Source organism: Euleptes europaea, chromosome 1 (assembly GCF_029931775.1).
Source record: "Euleptes europaea isolate rEulEur1 chromosome 1, rEulEur1.hap1, whole genome shotgun sequence".
NCBI lineage: Eukaryota > Metazoa > Chordata > Lepidosauria > Squamata > Sphaerodactylidae > Euleptes > Euleptes europaea.
Window position 1 is genome coordinate 145,181,306 of NC_079312.1, and position 21,536 is coordinate 145,202,841.

Genomic DNA, 21,536 nt, shown 5'->3' on the forward strand with positions numbered 1-21,536 from the left:
TGGACAGTTCCACTGTCTTGTAGGGCCTCTGGCAGCCAGGAGCAAGTAGAGCCAAGTCCTAGTAGCTCTGCTAGCATCACGGGGGCAACTTGGCTTGGAACCTTCAATGGCAACAATGATGGATGTCAACGAGTGAGATGATCCCCTCTCCGTTTTGGGCCAACAAGAAGACAAATTTTTTTTTAAATGGCACCGCATTAGCAACATAATGTCACTTCTGGTGAATACCCAGAAGTCACATCATGTCACCAATACCATAGAGTTTTGCAAAAATCCTAGAGGTTTGAATTGATATAGCGCCATTGCTGCGGTGTCATTTCCCCCCATCATCACCCGCCTTCCCCCTAGTGTCAGCTCACCAGTTGCCTCATTCTGCACTTTGTACTTTGCCCACTGATGTGCATCATTGGTGCCACTAGCCAGATACCTGCAGTGCTGGCTTGTACCCCACAGGGGAAGCTCAGTTTTGGTTGCTCCTGAGCTGCTTTAATTTCCTGGTCTGCCCTTGCATATGGGAACAGTTAGACAGAATATGCTCTGGGTTCCATATTCCACTTAGACTCCTCTAATCAACAGAAAGGGACAGTATATGTGATGCTTTCAGGGGATGCCGAAGCCCCAAGACATGGAACAATCTGTCTCTGGAAAAATCTTAGCTCAATCCCTAAGATATACAAACACGTTTTGGCTCTGAAACAGGGGATTCCCCACCTCCCATCCCAGTCCTTGATGCCACCTTAAATTGAAAATTACTGGCATTTTATCCTATTGACATCTAATCCCTCTCTAGAACTTGCTAGATTCTTTGTCACAGCAATTTCCCTGTGACAGAGAGTTACATGGTTCAGTTTCTTTCAAGCTGAATTAGCTCAGGAGGTATCATGGCTCAGTCGCCCTATTTTAGGCAAGATTTTCTAATCAAAGGACTTTAAGGCGAGGCTATGAGCATGCATCAAAGATATCACAGGTCAGCTGCAAGTTCTGGTCTCCATTCCCAGTAAGGTGCTTTCATACAACTGCACAGTGGGTGGGTAACGGAAGATCTTGGATTACACAGCAAAACCAAATGTATCAAGAAGCTACATCATGTTATAATGTGTTTAACAAACATAGCCCTCCAAAGCCTGGAATCTGTACAATGGAGAAAAATATGTGCTCGTCTGAAAAATATTTCAGCATTGCTTTCCCAAAAACTATTTTAATGTTTCCTTCATCAGAGAGAAAGTACGCACATCCAAGCACAATCTCGCATGTATAGATCCAGAGGGGCGTAAATTATGGCCGACTGTATTATCCAGCCTACGGTAGCTTTTCATTTGGCCCTTAAGCTGTTTTACACTTTGGGTGAGTATCAGCCCATTGGAGTACCACATCAGCTAGCAGAGCAATTAGGGCTGGTGTCACGGGTTGGATTAGGTGCGCACTCACCGATCAGCGAGAATTGCCAATGGATAGAGTTGCCAACTTCCAGGTGGTTAACTAAAGGAAATGGAAAACTATGCTGTTATAGTATAGACTGAGAAAACCAAAAAGGTTGAAGATGTGGCGGGGTGGCGCTGTATGTGAAGAGAGGGGTTGCTTGTCAAGAAATACTGGAGGAGGAGGATGACAGCCCAGTGGAAAGTATCTGGGTGAGAAAAAGGGAAGGAAGGGCAAACAGTATTGTGGTTGGAGTCAGCTACAGACCTCCTGACCAAGGTGAGGAGGTGGATGCTGCCCTCCGTGAGCAATTTAACAGAATATCCAAACAACAAGAGATGATAGAATTCCTTTTGCTGTGGGGGACCAAGGAAGTTCATAGTCCAACATGTCTGTTAGATTTTGGTAGGGCAGATTTTAATAAACTCAGAGGCATGATGAGAATAATTCCATGGGCAAGACTGCTGGGAAAGGAGTAAGTGAAGGGTGGGCTCTCCTTTAAAAAGAGCTCTTGCAAGCTCACGCCATCACTATTCCAGCAAGAAGGAAACATGGTGGAGGATCCAAGAAGCCATTGTGGATGAACAAAGAACTCCATGATGAGCTAAGGGAGAAAAAGGAAATGTTCAAGAAATGGAGGCCAGGACATACCTCTAAAGAAGAGTATCTGCGGGTTGCTAGGATCTGTAGGTCAGCCATCAGAGAGGCCAAAGCTCACAATGAGCTGATGCTGGACAGGGAGGCTCACTACAACAAGAAAAGTTTCTTCAGATATGTGAAGAGCAAACACAAGGAAAAGAGGCTATAGGCCCACTGTTGGGTGAAAATGGAGAAATTCTGATAGAAGACAGAGAGAAAGCAGAAAGATGATGGTAGGCAAGCCACAGCATCCAGGCTGTTGGTTGACATGAACAGGGAGGTAGTCGAGAAGCACCCGACTGCATTGAATAAGTACAAACCCCCTGGGCAACTTGGTATGCACCCGAGAGTGCTCAAAGAACTTTGTAGAGAACTTGCAGAGCCTTTGTCCATCATCTTCCAGACCTCTTGCAGGATGGGAGATATGCCACAAGATTGAGGAGGGTGAACGTTATCCCAATTTTTAAAAAAGGAAGGGAGGAAGGATGACCCAGTTTGACCTCTGTCCCAGGGAAGATACTGGAGCAGATATTAAAGAGATCAATAAGCGAACATCTGAAGGACAACTTGGCGATCTGGGGAAGTCAGCATGCATTTGTCCCCAACAGGCCCTGCCACACCAACCTTGGTTCCTTCTTTGATCGAGTGACCAGCTTACTGGATCAAGGGAATGTGGTTAATGTTGTTTACCTGGATTTCAATAAGGCTTTTGACAAGGTTCTCCATGATGTTCTGATGGGTAAACTAGAGGACTGTGGTCTGGACCCTAGGATAGTTAGGTGGATAGGGAACTGGTTGGAGAACAGCACTTAAAGAGTAGTTGTCAATGGCATTTCATCTGAATGGAGGGAGGTGTCCAGTGGGGTGCCACAGGGTTTGGTTCTGGGCCTGGTACTTTTCAATATTTTTATAAATTATCTGGATGAGGGTGTGGAGGGACTACTCATTAAATTTGCAGATGACACCAAATTAGGAGGAGCAGCGAACACACCAGAAGATAGAGATAGAATTCAACGAGATCTGAACACACTGGAAAAGTGAGCGGATGTGAACAGGATACAATTCAACAAGGATAAATGCAGAGTTCTAAAACTGGGTAACAGAAATGAGGGACATGCATACTGGATGGGGGATACACATCTGGCCAGCAGTGTGTGTGAACAAGCTCTTGGGGTGAGCAGCCAGTGTGATGCAGTGAGAAAAAAAGGCTAATGTGATATTGGGGTGCATCAACAGAGGCATAACAATCAAATCGCAAGATGTCATAGTTCCGCTGTACACTGCGTTGGTCAGGCCGCACCTGAAGTATTGTGTGCAGTTCTGGAGGCCTCACTTCAAAAAGGATGTGGACAGAATGGAGCAGGTGCAGAGGAGAGCGATGAGGATCATCAGGGGCCTGGACACCAAGCCCTATGAGGAAAGGCTGAGGGAGTTGGGAATGTTTAGTCTGGAGAAGAGGAGGTTGAGGGGGGACATGATTGCTCTCATAGAAGCAGAATCATAGAGTTGGAAGGTACCACCAGGGTCATCTAGTCCAACCCCCTACACAGTGCAGGAAATTCACAACTACCTCCCCCCCACACACACCCAGTGACCCCGACTCCATGCCCAGAAGATGCCCAAGATGCCCTCCCTCTCATGATCTGCCTAAGGTCATACAATCAGCATTGCTGACAGATGGCCATCTAGCCTCTCCTTAAAAACTTACAGGGAAGGAGAGCTTACCACCTCCCGAGGAAGTCTGTTTCACTGAGGAACCGCTCTAACTGTTAGAAAGTTCTTCCTAATGTCTAGACGGAAACTCTTTTTATTTAATTTCAATCCATTGGTTCTGGTCTGACCTTCTGGGGCAACAGAAAACAACTTGGCACCATCCTCTCTGCGACAGCCCTTCAAATACTTGAAGATGGTTATCATATCACCTTTCAGTCGTCTCCTCTTCAAGCTAAACACTCTCTTTAAGTATTTGAAGGGCTGACCCTTAGAGGAGAATAGGGAGCTGTTCCTGTTGGCAGCAGAGGAGGATAGGACTTGCTATAATGGGTTTCAATTGCAGGCAGAAATATACAGGCTGGATATTAGGGGGGATTTTTTTACAGTAAGAGTTGTTCGACAGTGGAATCAGCTACCTAGGGAGGTGGTGAGCTCCCCCTCACTGGAAGTCTTTAAGCAGAAGCTAGACAAACACTTGTCAGGGATGCTCTAGGCTGATCCTGCATTGAGCAGGGGTTGGACTACATAGCCTGTATGCCCCTTCCAACTCTATGACAGCAATGCTCCTGAAAAACTGGCTTGAGGACTGGCAGAGTGGGGAGAAGGCCCTGCATCTCTGCCCTCAACAGGTGACAACCTCCAAAAGCTCACCAGCACTAGTCACCTGAATGTAAACACAGACAAGCCAGAGCAGTTGCAAGACTACTGGCACCAGCAAACCCTCAGACCTCTTCTTTTAGAAATAAGCATTCACACACATACACACACACACACACACACACACACACACACACACACACAATTATCCCACATGTGCATGAACCAACCGTACACACTGTATCTCGTACCATTTTATAACAAACGTACATGCATCTCTTTCCTTTGTATCATTTACACATACTGCTTTATATCTTTTACACATTCCCTGCTTCCATACAATTTTTTTTGCACCATTCACAAATCTGCTCTTCCACTCCACTATACCTTTTGTGCACACATATTTATTCCTTTAAACCTCACCACAGCCATATATTTCATTGTACCATGTACAAACAATTAAAACTGATTCAAACAGTGTCAGCTCCACCTAAAAAGGCAGGCCACCTGCCAGATTAAGAAGCCTGCAGACTCTGACTCACTTGCTCTCTGACTCCTTGGAAATGTAAGGAGGATGGAGATTCAACAATGTCACTTTTGTTCTAGAGAGGAAGGAATTAGAACTGATGAGATTGGCTTTGGAAAGGCAAAAGGCCCACATTGCATTCCTCTAAATTGCTCCCAACAGAGACCCTACTGCCACCAACGTTAAACCTCTCCAATACACAGGTAGCAGAGTAGGAAGCTGATAGTACAACCCTAAACAGAGTTACATCATTGTAAACCCATTGACTTTAATTGCGCTGGAAGAGTGTAACTCTGCTTAGGATGGCACTGTTAGTCCAATGTCGGGGGGTGGGTCAAACACAAATGGTTTAAATAACCAAACTTCCAAAAAAAGAACTGGTGACAAATAGAGCAATGAGAGATGTCATGCATAAAAAGCATTGCTCATGGTCATCCAAGTAGAGTATTTTTGACCCAGAAGACCTGTATTATTTTAAAGAGTGCTTTTTGTGCCATGTTTTAGGCTACAGGGACTTGGGGATTAGTTGAGGTAGATTCAGTTGTTGGAAAGATTTGCTGGTGAGGAAAAATGGCGTTTAAATGAACCTCTCAGAGGTGGCAGGGATAGAACTGAGGGAAAGTGTCTTTCCCTTCATCACACTGGAAAAGGCAGGAAACAATATGAGGAGCAACCCCACTTGACCAAAATGAAGCTAGAAACAGGTGACAATTATAGTCATGATCCATGAAATCAGAACAATTAATGTTTCCACTTCATACACAATTGTTCTTAAGATGTGGAGTTTACACCTTGCTCACAGTTTCGTCTGTATCAGAGTGTGTTTATGGAGACATGAATTAAGAGACTTCTCTGTCATTTGGAACTACTATTTACAGAGACCTGCCATAATTCAACCTGCAGAAATTTGGAAGGCAAAGTAAAAAAAAAAGGGGGTTTGATTTCATAATTATAAATTTTAGATATTCATTAGATTAAAGGTTGTAGGCTTAATATTTGACAGCTTTTCAAAAAGATGATGTAGGTTTATTGTATGCTGCTTCAGATATTCATGTGATAGAGAATTTATATAAATTATACACACACATACAAACACATGCTTAAGAAGAAGAAGAGTTGGTTGTTATATGGTGACTTTCTCTAGCACTTAAGGAAGAATCAAACCGGCTTACAAGCACCTTCCTTTCCCCTCCCTAAAACAGACACCCTGTGAGGTGGGTGGGGCTGAGATAGCTCTAAGACAGGGATGGGGAACCTTTTTCCTGCCAAGGGCCATTTGCTCATTTATAGCATCATTCGGGGGCCATAACCAGGTGTATATCTCCCGGCGTGGGGGGGGGGAGGCTAGGGTTGCCAGGTCTCCAGCCACCACCTGGAGGTTATACTAACAAGAAATCACCATATGCTATAAGTCAAGTTTAAGCAAAGTAATAGTACTACGCTCTAGGTATAATAATTCAAGTTCAAACAAATAAGTGTGTGTCAAAAACACGTTTAACTAAACATAACAACAACCAACAATAAGTGTGAAACAACAACTATGTACAGGGTATACATTAAAACAATACAAGCAAGAAATATAACGAAATTATAAGGTGAGTATGAATACTTTTCTCTCTTTGTACTTAATTATTTCTTCTTCATTACAGGTATTTCCAATTCATCACAGCTTATTCAATATCAGTCCTAAGACTTTTTGACATGGAACAAGAAGGGAACGTTGTCTGGATTAACTATCACGCTTTCGCTACTATAGCGTGGCTTCATCAGCCAAAGTTCCAATTCAGCGTTTCTTTCAAATTATAAATATACAAATAAATAAATTTCATAAGCCATTTAGTTTTGTTGTTGGTGTCATTATTATTATATTTATACAATGAAAATATCTGTTGAAAAGTAGTGAGCATACCTTCAAATTAATGAATTTTTTCATAAATTTATCCAAGGTTATTTGGAGATCTCAAAGCACCTCTGCGGCTGTTCATTCCTTCTCTGCATCTCATGATGTGTGCTTAATGAGACGCAGGTGTGTTATGTAACTGGTCAATCTACCTAATAACATCAGAGACACTTCCTGGACACACAGTATATCCTAAGTTTGCAAAGATCCATATCAGCTGTAGTCTCAAAGGGGGTTGTAGTTGTGGCAACAGGCAACAGGCACTGAAGTACCATGCCTATGTTACAAGCATTTATACTAAAGCAGTGTACCTAAGTCCCATTTTAGAGCCACGTTGATCTTCCTTAAAAACTGAACCAAGTTCCAATCTTCATATGGCCATAGTTTCAGTTTCTCATATTCTCATACATAAAATGGAAATAATAAACTCACAAGGGCAGGGTAGAAATAAATTATTGTAGGGCAACAGTCTGCTAGAAGCTAAAATGACTAAACTGAGGCTGTCATATTTTGGTCACGTCATGAGACGTCAAAAAGCCAGAGAAATTCTGATCTCCTTCTTTGACATCAGGATGAAAAATATTATCATAAAATTTCAACTGGAGAATCAACTGAGTTTTGATAATATACCATTGATAATTCTCAAAGATATCCCACGTCACCTGATGGAAAAGAGAGCTGTATACAAAGATTTTGCTGAATTACTCAGAAATAAAGGAATAAAATATAGCTGGTTGCTACCACAAGGTCTTACCTTTACATATAAACAGACTAAAAATGCTATTAACTCATTGGAAGACGTGGAACCTTTTTTGACAAGAAACAGTGAGCTATCAACTCAAATTGTTGGAAAACAAGTAGAAGACCCTATAGCCTACGGAATACAGGGCATTGACTGTTCCAGACAGGAGACCACTTCAAGCTAAAAAGTGATTGGTGATAGAAACTCCCGACAGAAGAAAAAGAATAAGAAGAAGGGCTGAGAAAGCAGGAAGAATACTAATTTGACTTTTAACATGGGAAAGGTGGGGGGTAGAGGAAAAATACTATAAACATTGTTTTTGTATAAGGTTTTTTTTTTAATCCCCTTTTTTTTCTTTTTAGATTTACACATGTATTTTGAGATGAATATATGGAGGGAAATGGGATTTTTATCTCACTGTTTTTTTAAATGTTCTTATTTTTTTCTCTCCTTAGTATTATCAATATTAAATATACTGGATAAGGGGAAAGTATAATATGAATAGGGTGACTTATAAATGAATTAGAATGCATGGATGCAAAGGAGATCTTAGATATTTTAGAGAGGGAGGAAGATGGTGGGGAAGTCAATTATTTTTTATTGTATTTTGAAGACATACATCTAATAATTTTATGAATTGTTAATGATTATCTTTATTGATATAGAGGATGTATGTCTAAATGAAATGTTGGTTTATTATTGAAAAATAAAAAAAAATATTTTTTAAAAAAATGTCATGAGATGACAAGAATCACTGGAAAAGACAGTCATGCTAGGAAAAGTTGAGGGCAGCAGGAAAAGAGAAAGACCCAACAAGAGATGGATTGACTCAATAAAGAAAGCCACGGCCTTCAATTTGCAGGATCTGAGCAGGGCTGTCAAAGATAGGACATTTTGGAGGACTTTCATTCATAGGGTCGCCATGGGTCGGAAGCGACTTGACGGCACTTAACACACACACACAACAGTCTGCATATTAAATGTGCAATAAAATCAAAACAATTATCAAAATATTAAGGCCAACATCTGAGGGCCTAAATGCACATTATGTTTCCTCCCAGGTATTCCCTGGGCCCACGGGATCAGATGTCTGTTGAAAGTTGCACCTACTCAACCACTACAGTCATCTTTAGAGGGCCTACTTTGGGTATCCCCCCCATCTGAGGCTAGATGGGTGGCAACCTGAAAAAAGGCCTTATCAGTTGTGGTGCCAAAACTTTGGAACTCCCTCCCTAGTAGGGATGCTAGTCTCTAGGTGGGACCTGGGGATCTCTTGGAATTACAGCTCATCTTCAGACTACAAAGATCAGGTCCGCTGGAGAAAATGGTTGCTTTGGAGGGTGGACTCTGTGGCATTGTACCCCACTGATGTCTCTCCCCTCCCCAGGCTCCATCCCCAAATCTCCAGGAGTTTCTCAACCTGGATCTGGCAACCCTACCCCCTCATCCCCTGCCAGTGGCCAGGATGGACCCGGCAACCCTACTCCCTAGGGAGATTCATATGTCTGCCTGTGTTGTTGTCTTCTGCCAGCAAGGGAAGACTTTTCTATTTTGTCCAGCATTTCCTCACTCATTCTCACTGACCCTTCCTAGCATTCATGTGTTTATGTGTTTTGTTTTAATTGTTTTATACATGTAAATAAATAAATTTTATTTACGGCTAGTATGCCAGACAAAACAGGTAAAACAGAAACTGACCATACAGAGTAGATGTTTACAACCAAGGCCAACAAAATTAGGAATCACCCAATTTCACATTTCCACAAATTAAGGATGTACATTAAGGCTATGTAGCTTCATTGCTACTGCACACTATTTTGCAACCTGGGTGGTGACTGGTGAGCTGTCTCCCAGCAGAAACCTTTTGGTCCATTCACCCTCATCACCAGAGCCCATTTCCCTAATCAAAGGGTCAATAATATTGAAGCGGGCTGACTTGTAGAGGGGACATCTAAAAAATACATGCTGAATGGTTTCCAGCTCCCCTGTGTTATACAGGCCAAGTCTCTCCACCCTGGGGATCTTCTTAAATCTCCCTTCTAATATGGCAGATGGTAGGGCTGTACATCTGGCTAGTGTATAGGCCCTCCTATATGTGTTCCTTTCCAGGGAGTATAAATATGCAGCTGGTGCTAGAATATACCTGGAATGTTGAGGTGCTATAAATGCCGGGGATCTCAAGAGATCCGTTTGATGCTCAGTATCTTTGACTCTTTCATTTATAGTTAGTCTAGCTTGGTCCATACCCATTTGCAAAAGTGCTGACGGAGCAAGTCCCAAACTATTTAGTTTATCCCCTATAGCAATGATCCATCTTGACCTAAAGGAGTCACTCAGTACCAGTGGCAAAAGACCCCTACGATTAATCCTAAACCATATGTTTAGGATTCATCCTAAACCATATGTAGAGAGAGGATAAGCAGACCTTTTCCTCTACCCTCATCATATCAGTTTCCAATCGGATCAGGGAATTTGACATGCATTTCAGGAGTTGAAGGGCAGCTCTAAGACATTTGGATTGCACCAGTTCAAGAGGTATAAAGCAAGAAGGTGCAGAGCCAAGGTGCGTTCCGTAGAGCATCTGAGCTAATATTTTTGCCTGGAAGAGTTTAAGGATGGCCGGGACATAGTGAGCCCCTTTTGTCCGCAAGAACTTAAATATATTGCCAGCTGTTCTCGTGCCTAGATTGGCGGCATAGGTATTATGGGCCATCTTAGATCCAGAAGCCCAAATAATCACACCTAGGTATTTAAAACAAGACACCTGTTCCAACCTTTGTCCATTGATACTCAAAATCCTATTTCTAGGACATTTACCAAAGGCCATCACTTTTGTTTTCTCATAGTTGATTGTTAATCGTTCGTTTTCACAGAACACCACCACTCTTGCAAGCGCTCTCCTTAATCCCACTGGTGTCCTGGATAATCTCACAGCATCATCCGCATAAAGCAAAACAGAGATGTGCCTATTCGCCAGTTTAGGTGGATGAAATTCTGGTGCATTAAGAGAACTAACCAAGTTGTTTATATAGAAGGTGAAAAGCAAAGGAGTAAGAAGACAGCCCTGTCTAACTCCTCTATAGGTGTTTATGGGATCAGTGAGATGCCCATTTCTGGTACACCTAACTCTTAGCACCGTCTGTTCATGAAGGGCACGCATCAGCAACAAGAGCCTTCTATCTACGTTTGAGGATTCTAGCTTGGACCAGAGTAGGGGTCTACATATTGAATCAAAAGCTGCCTTGAAATCCATGAATGCAGCATATAGTGATGACTGGATGCAAGGTATTTTAATATTGTTTTAATGTCTCTTTTGGGGACATTGAGTGCAAAGACAGCTCAGAAAAATTTAAATAAATAAATAAATAAGTGTGCTCTGGAAATTCAATTTCCAGATGAGAGTGGGCCCAATTTGGATCAGGATCACAGCGCATGAGAAGGGGCTTCCCCCCACACCATTTTCCTGACCTGAAACAGCCTTAAGAGGTTGTTATGCAGCCCCAAACAAGGTAAACATGTACTGACAGGCAGGGTTGCCAACCTCCAGGTGGGGCCTGAAGATCTCCTGGAATTACAACTGATCTCCAGAAACAAAGATCAGTTCCCCTGGAGAAAATGACCACTTTGGAGGGTGACTCTATGGCATTCTACCCCACTGAGGTCCCCAAACCCTGCCCTCCCCAGGCTCCACCCCAAATCTCCAGGAATTTCCCAAACTGGAGTTGGCAACCCTACTGACAGGGGTATCCTAGGTTCCCCAATGGAGAAAACAGCGTGTTCCTCCACGCCAGGTCAAGAAAACAGCATGGGGGACAGGCTGAAGCCTCCTCGCATCCCACAGTCCCATTTCAGATCAGGTACACATACACCTGGGAACTGAGTTCACAGCACAGGACTCAAGGTGCAAAAATTCTAGACAGTGTGAGCACTTGTCCCCGTGGTAATCCCATAAACAACATCCACAGACGAGTAGTCCAAAAGAGAGTTGATTTATTAGAAAACCTACAGGTATACAGAGCTAACAGGTAAGTTGGCACGAATGAGAACTAAAGGCACGGCCTAAGGCCTATATGGAAGAGCATTGGTCATATCAGATAATGGTGGCAGCCAGGGCAACCACCCTCCCTACAAGGGCAGTTCCCACAGAGTTAGCGAAAGGAATTTGACAGTTAACAGGCCTGGCCTTGGGACGCACCTGGTGGAACCAAAAAACACACAGTCTGGCTGTCTCAGCAGAGAGCAGGCCTGACAGACAGATGCTTCTGAAGCATCAGAGACAACTTGGGAGTCATGGCAAACACAAATTGTGGTTGGCTACCAACAATACTTGCTGATTATGCATCACACCTACTAACCAGTAGAAGTAAAAGCCTCTCTGGTCTAGCTCTGTCACATTTTTATCCCACTTTTCCTCTAAGGAGGTAGGGCAGCATACATGATTCTCCCCTTCTAAAATTATTCTCACAATAACACTGTGAGTTAGCTCACACGCAGAGAGTGATTGGGAAAAGGTTATCCAATGAGCTTCGTGGTTGAGTGGAGATTCTAGCATGGATCACCCTGGTCCAAGTCCTACACTCTTACTGCTACACCACACTGATGCTCCTCTGCATCAGAGGTTTTGGCAGAGTTCTCCCCCTATTCACCTTGCCTGGTGACTCCAGTAGCAAATGGGAGTAAACAGCAGAAACCTGAAGAACTCACAGGGGAAAGAAGGGATTAAAGAGCCCTTTGCCTGTATCTTAAGACCACTTTACCTTGATGCTGGTAAGGTGAAAGAACTCACACGTGGCCAAAGAACTCACCCATGGGACTTTCAACTTGTGCAGTCATATGAACTGGGCGGCCAACCATGCAAAGCAGCCACATAAGCTTAATTAGTGTGCCGGTACAACCACCCACCCCTACTACAGACTGCCACCTTGCTAACTATGGACACATTATTGGTATATACACAACCCCGTTTAAATAAAGTGCCATGTGAATGCAAAGTCCCATGGGAAAGAACTTTTAAATCAGACAATATTTAAACAAGGGAAAGAAGCTAAGGGGTGTAATAGGCTGAGGGATTGGGAGATGTGATCAGGGCCAGACAGAGCTTCTACCTTTACAGTAAGGCAATTGCATAACTGCTGTACCACATGCCCAAGCTCAGCCAACATAGCATCATCCCGGCATGCTTCGAGGGTCTTGCAAATCAGCCCTATATGTCATGGGTGAGACAGAAGTAACCCTGCAAGCATCACCGTCAGCCTTTCTACAGAACTCCAGCTATCAGATTACTATACTATCCATCTGTCTTTCGCCTAGTAAAGTTAAGATCCAGCCACACTGTCACTGTGGTGTGAACAGGAAATGAAACGTCATCTAGAGCTCCTTCCTACCAGCATTTGAGTTCTATCTTTCTTAGAATCAGCAAAAAAATCCCAGCAGTTTAGGGTGGGAAGTATTTTTTAAAACCTCCAATGGAAAGATAAAAAAAGGAGTGTAAGTGAGAGGAAAAACAAAAACAAAATAGCAGATGGTGGCTTTTTTCTCAGCATGTTTTTAAAAGCAGGATGTGTGGAGGGGGAGTGGAATTTTCCCGTTAAGCAGAGACAGAAATGCCATTGTTGCAGAACCCCACTGCCTGAGAGGTAATAAGAAGACATTGGCTGATCAGCTGACATTCTGGACTGGGGCCAGGTTTTAAGGAAGAGATGAGGGGAGAATGCCTGAATTTTCAGCCGCTTAAAATCTGCTTCCCCAAACCATGGAGTTGCACTGATACACATGCCTGCCCACTGCAAATCCCAAACAAAAGGCAAAATATATTCTCTCAAGCATCATGACTGTGCCCTGTCCCCACACCCTGTGGAGGCGAAATGGCATCTCATTTGTAGCCAAAACACACATACATTTGTGCTTAACAGAACAGACCCAATTTTGATCATCTCCCAGGGATTGAAAGGCACACCCTGCATTTGAAAGCAGTAGCCAAGTAGAGTGGGTGTGGTGGGAAGTTTGGGTGGAGGGGAATGGTTGTCTGGGAATCTCACTCGTCACAAAGGCTGCTGTCCACAGATTGGATCCAGTGGTCCTACTGAGACATGCTGTGGGACACACAAGTTCTTGTTGTAATCATTGCTCTACACAGTATTACTTTATTATTTACCCAGGAATAAATGAAGCTGCATTCTACTCAGAGGCCATTTATGCTTGGTTATTAGCCTCGTGATCCCCATGGGACCGCTTTGGGGCTTCTTTTGAGTTATTCATGATTTTTCTAACCTTCAGAAGTCACTTTGCTGCTGTACCGCACTTGTCCCACTGTTTCAGGAACCTGTTTTGTCACAAATTTAAATTTCTGTGAATAGTCTTAAGTTTGGGTTTCTGTTCCCCTGCCCATTCTTGCTTGACCCACCCTCATCAAAGCCCTCCCAGAAAAGCCATTTTGGTCAGTTTCAGAAGGGAGTGTTAAGATCTCGGGAAGGGAACCCAGCGCAAAGGCCTCCTCCCCTGGAGGAGCTTGTGCTTGGGAGTGGGAATGCCCATGGAAACTTCTTGCCTCTGCCAGTTCTGCTTTTTGTTCTGGCCTCATTGACAAGGTGCTCTTCAAAAAATTCCAAAGCAGAACATAAAATAAAAACAGTATCAATCATTAAAAATAATAACATAGTAACGATCCCCCCGGGTGGGGGAAAAAATCAGGAAGCATTTCAGCCCCGTCCCTTGAAACACTACTTTGTAATTGGCTGTAGTGCCTACTGTGAGAAAAATGTCAACCCTCCCGCCCAGCTTCCCTGGCCCGTGCTTTGGCTTATGCATGGAGATTTCACACAGGCTGATCTCAGGGGAGATTAAAGAATCAGATTATAACAGGAACAGGAAGACCTGGGATTTGCGAGGGCTGGGCACGAGGTACTCACTAATGGACAGAAAACTCATGCATAACTCCAAAGAACAACCAAGACAGTCCTGGGAGGAACATGAGTCCAAGTACCCATGCATAAAGGACCCTAAAAGGGTCCACTCAACCCACGGACATCTTCAAGGAAAACATAATGCGGAGATAGGACCTTAAAGACAGGGAGTACTAGAATGTAGATATTCTCAGGAATGTCCCGATCTACAAAAAGTTGTCAGAATAGTATGGTTTCCTGTACTTAGCATTTATTCACATGGTACTTAAGAGTATTCAAAGATATCCTGCATGTGGTAGGCAGGTTGTGATATATTGCTTCTATTTTATACATGTATATTCTACTCCATCCCAAAGGCTCCAGGGATCTTATACAATATTTTAAAATTTACCTTCGAAAGGGTGTTTGTGTGTGTGGGGAGACCAGATAAATGGAATATTCCAAACACCTCCAAAACAACTATTGCCTTGCAGCTGTAATTATGAGAACTTGTATAGTTCCAGCTTTGAAACAACTGCCCAGTTCTTTCCCTCACCTATCTGGGCGCAGGGCAACTGATTGCTGCTGTAGAGCTCTTATTGGAAGGAAAAGCAGACTCCCATAACCCCTTAGTCCTCTGAGTAATAACTGGGCCAACCTGCTCTTCCCCTTACTGGCTTGTAAATCTAATGTCTGGCCAGTACAACATTAAGCACTTTATGCATTAATTACAACTACAATATGAATGCATTTCATTTGCAGAAGAGTTCACAATTCTTGTCTCTGCCATTGTGTCAGCCCTGCGAGGCGCACAGTTCTAATACATGTTGCGCAGATGAAGAACTGAAGCTGAGAAATAGCTACCTGCCAGATAGTCGATGGCTAAGAAGGAATTTGAACCTAAGCGCAAGAACATTAGCTTGCACCCCCATTGCATTGGCTCTCAATAGAGTCACATTTTAAGTATTTTGTACATTACACAAGAAATAAATAATTATGATTCCCCCAAATTATAAAGTGAGGATGTAGTGGGCATCAATAAAGGGGAAGGGACAGAACCAGAGGGACAGCTGAATTGTTAATAGAGCACAGCACTGCTCTTGCTCTATCAAGTTTACAGTGTGCACCAATTGCAGCTGGATGCACCCACCTTACTGTGCCACTTGTAGGATGGTGGTGGCAGGAGATTTTCTGGGATTACAACTGATCTCCAGGCAACAGAGATCAGTTCACCTGGAGAAAATGGCTGCTTTGGAACGTGACCTCTACACCCACTGAAGTTCCTGCCCTCTCCAAACCTTGGCCTCCTTAAAACCTCCAGGTATTTCCCAACCTGGAGCTGGCAACCCTAGTCACTTATCGCCTTTCCCCCCACCGCTGCAGGGATTGCATTTATCAAAGTGGAAACCAAGGGGCATATCTTGCTCTAGTATTGTTTCTATGCTCATTCCCACGCTCTGCATCTACATCCTGCCCTGAACCTCAAAGCCATCTTACACAGATGGTAACCAGGACAGTAGGCGTGGGCAACTCTTTCTACCAGACTACCAACCCCACCTTTTTGGCCATAATGCAGCAGAAAAGTTTATGGTGCACCACCTACTTAAGCAGTCTCCCCTATGCCCATGGCTGGAGAAAGTCCCTGTAGAGGGAAGAGATCACAGAGGTATACAAAGTGTAGTGAGCTGAGCCTTCACCCAAAAGAACTGGGGTGTCTTGCTTCCTTTCAGAGCGGGGCCTAAAAGGAGAAGGATTTGTTTCCTCCGTGGATAAATGAGCCATCAAACGTGTGCGTGGGGGGTAATGCCCTAGTTGAGATCAATTGCCACCACCCCATAGGACATGTTGAACTAAAACGTTTTAAGGACTGCAGGGTAAATCAGGTGTTTATTCAGATGTTTACCTGAGTACAAATGTGGCCTACTGCCTTGCATGGTTTTCAGTGCAATTTGCATTTAGGTGTGCGCCCAAGAGCACCTTCCATTGAAATTTGAAAACAACATAATGGGGATAAGAAGCACAACTGAATCCCCCCCCCCCCGAATCCCTCTACAATACATAGAAAACATTTAGTTATGTCAGCCCCCACACCTGCAGTCTCAAGTGGCAAAACCCAGTATACCACCTCACTAAGAACTAGGTCTCTCATTCTTTGAAAGTTAGAATTCAGTGACGGGAAATAGGGTTACACTAGCCCTCTTGGCTAATAGCCTTCCAGGGTTCCAAAAAGATTTAGAAAACAAATCCTCACAACATCCTGTGTCTGTGAGATCCACTCTGAGCCGGCTTTGGCCGGGGAGGGTGGGCTATAAATCTCAAAATAAATAAATGAATGAATGAATGAATGAATGAATGAATGAATGAATGAATGAATGAATGATATCCATGTTAGGTTTGGCAAAATAATGAAATCCCTAAACCTTCTTTAGCTGGCTCTGAGTGCTTTGCTGGTCTCAGTGTTCTATGGAGAAATAACTCATTGATGTTCCTTTCTCCCCACTGCATTTATTCTAAAGCCCAAGAACCCTTCTGGGCCAATTATATAATGTTTATGAAATTGGTAAACACAGAAGTATGCACACACTTTAGGAATGAACAGAAAAATCTGGAGCAGCAACAAACATTTTATCAAGTGGCAGCCCCGCTTCTAAGAATATGCAAAGCCTGAAAGTAACTTTTGATGTATGTGCTGACATTTTCCCCCTCTTGGAGGACGTCTGCACAATACTTATCTCAGAAACAGATGCACTCATTTGACCTCAGCCATTCACTTGTACTGCTGCCTTTGGCTTACTCTGGCCTTCCCCATATGCATGATGGGGATCTTCTCCATGCACACAGCCTGCTGCCTGCTTTCAGTACAGCTGTGTCAAGAGGGAAATGTACCTCTCTCAGCAATAGATTTGTTCGTTCAGTGCCAGGCATCCCCTAAGCCATCTGCTTCCTAAACTGAAGAGGCTTGTGAATTAGGAAGGTCAGTTGCCACTGGATACCAAAGGGGAAAAGAGGACAAAATGGAATGATCCTGTGCAGGCAGATAGTCAGAAAGGAGATTTTAGTAACCTCCCCTTGAAGTCTATGGGTTTTTTTGCAATTTAAATTTATTGTACCCCAAACAGAAATAAATAAAAAATAAACAACAATATAACAACAATGGTGGCAAGTCTACACATAAGCATCTAGAAAAGGCTTCCAAACCCCCCCTTTTTTTAGCAGAGATATGCCAGCTTTTTGCTGGCATATCTCCTGTGCAACTCTATGAGGGTTGCATGGTTTTTCTGCTCCAGGTGGCGTCTCCTAAGCCCAGCGCAGGCATTCCTTTCAGGAATGCGCTGTTAATCTTTTAGCAAGGGCAGAGCAATCCTAACACGGCATGGGGGGGGAGGACAGGAACTAGTGTGACCCCAGCGCCGGAGTTAGTGCCACTTGCGGCAGTTAAATTAGAACTAATGCCAGCGCTGAGCAACTAACGTTGGTGCTGGGGAGCCAAGCAGCAGCACAAGTCATGGGCACTGGCGCAGCCTTGCCGGCACTGTTTTCCCAGTGCAAGGGCTCGCGCTGGCGTCAAAGAGGGCATTCCTGGGGGCAAAGCTGACTTTAGTCAGCTCGCAATGCTCTTTTGGCCCAGGAATACCCCTTTTTTGCAGGTGCCAAGCTACACCTGCAAAAAGGCAGGCATGGAGTTTCGCAGGGTTTTCTGTAAACTCACATTTTCAGTTTGCTGCACCTGGCAGCAAGCCGGTGAGGAGACGGTGCTCCTGCATCATCCCCAGCCATGGCAGACCCACCCACCCCAGTTAAGATTGCACAGTAAGAATCCATTTTCGTTGACCATTAGTAAGTCTCCAGGAGATAGGCAAATATTTTAAAACTACATAAACATCCTCAAAGGTCACTGAATATTCTAATACAAAACTGGTATATTTACTTCCTCCTAAAAAGACCAATAACTGGACAGGCCCAAAGGATATGTTTAAGGGACAAGTCTTGTGAGAAACAACGTCGGCAATTAGACTTTACTTAGTCCTTTACTAAGAAGGCACTGTGGTGTCCATTATATCCAAATTATAACTATTTGCTAAATAAGTCACAGCTTATGGCCCACAGACATGACAGGTATAAAATGTAGAGCCCTATCCCAGCAAGCCTTTGATCTCTTTTACTAATCAGGATTGTATATACTCTGCACATAAATGTATGTGGCAAGAAAAGACAAATTCTGCAACTGGAATTAATTCTGTAAACAAAATATATTTGCATACATTTTTCAGAGTCCTTTTTCCTGTAGTCATGAAGGTAGAGTTCCCAACTGTGGGATGGGAAATCCCTGGGGGCAGAGCCTGGGGAGGGCAGATTTTGGGGAAGGAAGGGAGCTCAGCAGGGATATGATGCCGCAGAGTCTACCTTCCGAAGCTGCCATTTTCTCTAGGGGGATGGATCTCTGTCACCTGGAGAGCAGTTATAATTCTAGGGAAACTCCAGACCACACCTGGAGTTCTCATCCACCTTGGAGAATGAAGTTTGAACCCACAAAGGTCTTGCTTAAAGATTGAATCACTCATGGTACAGTCGGTGAATAGATTTGTGTTGTACCAATAACAGATAGCTGAAGAAGAACATCAAACGCTGGAATTATCTAGAATTCGCGTCCTATTGCTCTGTTGGATAGGGTCCACTTCATTGGACTAAGGCTTTTCATATACAGCTGGACTGTGTTAAGCGGTTTTGACACTACAGATATAACTTCTCAATATTGTCATATTTGTATATATGGCTTGGTAGCTTTGCATGCATGTATTCTCACTTTGTTCCACCTGCACTCGGTTTTTGTATGTAGCTGTATTTGTTTGTTAATATGTGTGTGCGTGTGTGTGTGTGTTAAGTGCCGTCAAGTCGCTTCCGACTCATGGCGACCCTATGACTGAAAGTCCTCCAAAATGTCCTATCTTTGACAGCCTTGCTCAGATCTTGCAAATTGAAGGCTGTGGCTTCTTTTATTGAGCCAATCCATCTCTTGTTGGGTCTTCCTCTTTTCCTGTTAATATAGTGTTTATGATATATTGAGCCTCCATGCTGCTTTATATAGTCTTAGCAACCCTGTTGCAGCACAGGTCATTTTTGGTTTGTACACACCTAGAGGTTGGCAACCATACATAAAGGACAGGTTTGTGTAGGGTTGCCGGCTCCAGGTTGGGAAATACCTGGAGATTTTTTTTGGCGGGGGGAGCCTGAGGAAGGGCAGGTTTGGGGAGGGGAGGGACTACAATGGGGTGTAATGCCATAGAGCCCCCCTTCCAAAGCAGCCATTTTCTCCTGGTGAACAGATCTCTGTCACCTGGAGATTAGTTGTAATAGCAGGAGATCTCTAGCCACTACCTGGAGGTTGGAAACCCTAGGTTTGGGGGTTTGCAGCTGCACTCTTGTGGCCACTAGAACATGTCCTCCTCCTTCTGGCTTCCAGTCCTACCAAATATAAATGCTAGAAACTTCCATTTTAAAAGCAGGGATTCTTTCAGTGCTGAATTCTGAACCAGATACGAAACTCTGTGCTTATGCAATAAACTGGCTGGGAGAGCCAGCATGGCATAGTGGTTAAAAGCAGCGGACTCTAAACTGGAGAACCGGGTTCAATTCCCCACTCCTCCACATGTAGCCTGCTGGGTGACCTTGGGCCAGTCAAAGTTCTCTCAAAGCTCTCTCAGCCTCACCTACCTCACAAGGTGGGGGTGGGGGAAGGAAGGAAGGTGATTGTAAGCCGCTTGGAGACTCTTTTTGGTAAAGTGGGGTATAAAAACCAACTCTTCTTGTTCAGTGAATATAATATACAGGACCCTGACTTTTTATTCAGAGTAGAACAGGGGAAAGGGGGAGCCAGACCAGTTCCAAACCCAGAACCAGTTATTTGCATGTCTTCATGGCTAGCACATAAACTTCCTCTGAAGCTCAGCTTCCCACAGCGCCTCCACATTCTGCTTGGCTAGAACTGCAGGTCTGTAACTTCACCTCTAAAAGGTGCAGACAAATGCAGGAGTGTTTTAACTCAAGCCAGTTGGACTCAATGCCCCCCCCCCCAATCCTCCTGCTGCATACAACTTTGCATTTTTACCTATTCCCCTCCTTTTAGCTCTTCCTGGATCAGACTATCTTTCAGGAAGCTAAAATTACACCCTGTTCGGGTTCTTACTCCCCCTCTCCGCTCACACAACAGGAGGAGTTGAAGAGGGTACAACCCTGCCATTTGCTTCCCCCCCCCACGCCCCCACAGCCTCTTCAAGCAGGAAAGCTGCCTGCAGGAAAGGAAACAGCTCTTATCTGGCCTTCCAGATCTGCCTGCCTGTTAGCCACACCTAGCTATCATTTCCAGAATCTTCCCCACCCCAGCTTCAATCTAAAAAAGAAGCAATGGTACCACTGTACCAGGGGCTGAAGTGGGGAGGAAGGCCAGCATATGCAAGGTACATTAATGTGGAAACTGAGAGATCCTGCTTGCCGTGGAACGACAGTTCTCAAGGTTCTGATCTTCAGAGAACAGTTTCTAATCCATTTTACGCCCTGGCATCTCTGTCTCCCTGTGCTGCAGAGGATTCTAGGAAGTGTTCTAGGGTGCACATTAAGCTCACATGGTCCACGGCAGTTAGGCTTCGTTGTTGCCCTTCACAAGCTGAGTTTGCACCCTAAACATACCCAAGACTGCTATGACCAAACATTAAATGGGAAGATCGGTACGGGCTGGGAAAATGGTGTTTTGGAGAAGACTGTCCTTCATTACTGCCATAAGGGTCCCTTAATAAGTTTCTGAGATTCCTCTGCAAACATACTAGAAACTACACATACTGCCAGTATTTGTTGGGGCAAAGAACGATTTGAATAATCATCTGCAAGGTGAATCCTGGTTTCATAATTCAACTATAGATAAAATAAACCATGCATTGATGTTGTCTGAACCAGGTCTACACCCCCCACTACAAACCTATATTGGTTTTATGACAGTGTAATTGTCATGGCACCCTTGACTTGGAGGGCCCAGGCTTGCCTGATCTTGTCAGATCTCAGAAGTTAAGCAGGGTTGATCCTGGCTAGTATTTGAATGGGAGATCCTCCAAGGAATACCAGGGTCGC

General features: G+C 43.9%; 1 protein-coding gene across 2 annotated transcripts in view; it reads right to left on the reverse strand.

Annotated features, from left to right (window-relative positions):
• Positions 1–21,536, reverse strand: part of FMNL3 (formin like 3) — a 145,171-nt gene that overhangs the window by 75,156 nt on the left and 48,479 nt on the right. The gene's annotated exons all lie outside the window — the stretch shown is intronic.